The following is a 2,500-nucleotide window of genomic DNA, read 5'->3' on the forward strand; positions in this document are numbered from 1 at the left end:
CCAGCCTGCTACTCGTGCTGGGGGCTGGCTCCAGGCCTGACCCCCTCATCTTCTCACAGCCACGGGGAGGCTTCCAGCCTTTCCAGGCCCCCAGCACGAGGAGCAGGCTGGGTGCCGGCTCCAGCCCTGACCCTCTCCTCTTCTTCTAGCAGCCACAGGGAGGCGTCTGGCCTTTCCAGGCCCCCCAGCCTGCTACTCGTGCTAGTGGCTGGCTCCAGGCCTGACCCCCTCACCTTCTCACAGCCACGGGGAGGCTTCCAGCCTTTCCAGGCCCCCAGCACGAGGAGCAGGCTGGGTGCCGGCTTCAGCCCTGACCCCCTCCTCTTCTTCTAGCAGCCACAGGGAGGCGTCTGGCCGTTCCAGGCCCCCCAGCCTGCTACTCGTGCTGGGTGCTGGCTCCAGCCCTGACCCCCTCCTCTTCTTCTAGCAGCCACAGGCAGGCGTCTGGCCTTTCCAGGCCCCCCTAGCCTGCTACTCGTACTGGGTGCTGGCTCCAGCCCTGACCCCCTCGTCGTCTTATAGCAGCCACAGGGAGGCGTCTGGCCTTTCCAGGCCCCCCAGCCTGCTACTCGTGCTGGGCGCTGGCTCCAGCCCTGACCCCCTCCTCTTCTTCTAGCAGCCACAGGCAGGCGTCTGGCCTTTCCAGGCCCCCCAGCCTGCTACTCGTGCTGGGGGCTGGCTCCAGGCCTGACCCCCTCATCTTCTCACAGCCACGGGGAGGCTTCCAGCCTTTCCAGGCCCCCAGCACGAGGAGCAGGCTGGGTGCCGGCTCCAGCCCTGACCCCCTCCTCTTCTTCTAGCAGCCACAGGCAGGCGTCTGGCCTTTCCAGGCCCCCCAGCCTGCTACTCGTGCTGGGTGCTGGCTCCAGCCCTGACCCCCTCCTCTTCTTCTAGCAGCCACAGGCAGGCGTCTGGCCTTTCCAGGCCCCCCAGCCTGCTACTCGTGCTGGTTGCTGGCTCCAGCCCTGACCCCCTCCTCTTATTCTAGCAGCCACAGGCAGGCGTCTGGCCTTTCCAGGCCCACCAGCCTGCTACTCGTGCTGGGGGCTGGCTCCAGGCCTGACCCCCTCATCTTCTCACAGCCATGGGGAGGCTTCCAGCCTTTCCAGGCCCCCAGCACGAGGAGCAGGCTGGGTGCCGGCTCCAGCCCTGACCCCCTCATCTTCTCACAGCCATGGGGAGGCTTCCAGCCTTTCCAGGCCCCCAGCACGAGGAGCAGGCTGGGTGCCGGCTCCAGCCCTGACCCCCTCCTCTTCTCACAGCCACGGGGAGGCTTCCAGCCTTTCCAGGCCCCCAGCACGAGGAGCAGGCTGGGTGCCGGCTCCAGCCCTGACCCCCTCCTCTTCTTCTAGCAGCCACAGGCAGGCGTCTGGCCTTTCCAGGCCCCCCAGCCTGCTACTCGTGCTGGGTGCTGGCTCCAGCCCTGACCCCCTCCTCTTCTTCTAGCAACCACAGGCAGGCGTCTGGCCTTTCCAGGCCCCCCAGCCTGCTACTCGTGCTGGGTGCTGGCTCCATCCCTGACCCCCTCCTCTTCTTCTAGCAGCCACAGGGAGTCTTCTGGCCTTTCCAGGCCCCCCAGCCTGCTACTCGTGCTGGGTGCTGGCTCCAGCCCTGACCCCCTCGTCTTCTTCTAGCAGCCACAGGGAGGCTTCTGGCCTTTCCAGGCCCCCCAGCCTGCTACTCGTGCTGGGTGCTGGCTCCAGCCCTGACCCCCTCCTCTTCTTCTAGCAGCCACAGGGAGGCTTCTGGCCTTTCCAGGCCCCCCAGCCTGCTTCTCGTGCTGGGTGCTGGCTCCAGCCCTGACCCCCTCGTCTTCTTCTAGCAGCCACAGGGAGGCTTCTGGCCTTTCCAGGCCCCCCAGCCTGCTACTCGTGCTGGGTGCTGGCTCCAGCCCTGAGCCCCTCGTCTTCTTCTAGCAGCCACAGGCAGGCGTCTGGCCTTTCCAGGCCCCCCAGCCTGCTACTCGTACTGGGGGCTGGCTCCAGGCCTGACCCCCTGGCCTTCTCACAGCCGTGGGGAGGCTTCCGGCCTTTTCCAGGCCCCCAGCATGAGGAGCAGGCTGGGTGCTGGCTCCAGGCCTGACCCCCTCGTCTTCTCGCAGCCACGGGGAGGTTTCCAGCCTTTCCAGGACCCCCAGCCTGCTACTCCTGCTGGGGGCTGGCTCCAGGCCTGACCCCCTGGCCTTCTCACAGCCGTGGGGAGGCTTCCGGCCTTTTCCAGGCATACAGCAACCTCTTTTACTTTTCTTTATTTCTCACAATTACTTTCTTTTATTTTTGTTTAAAAATTCTCAACCTTTGTATATATTCCACATACTATACTGTGCATACACAGTCCAACCTCCGATTCAGGACGAACGATGCGGTTTTCGTCCCGGCCGTGGCACGCCGGACCAGCTCTATACCCTTCACAGGGCTGGCTCCCAGCCTAACCCTTTTCCTTTCCTCCTGCCTCCACTCTCATTAGCCAGCCAGCCTGCCTGCCTGCCTGCCTTCACCAA

Source organism: Chaetodon auriga, unplaced genomic scaffold (assembly GCF_051107435.1).
Source record: "Chaetodon auriga isolate fChaAug3 unplaced genomic scaffold, fChaAug3.hap1 Scaffold_69, whole genome shotgun sequence".
Lineage (NCBI taxonomy): Eukaryota > Metazoa > Chordata > Actinopteri > Chaetodontiformes > Chaetodontidae > Chaetodon > Chaetodon auriga.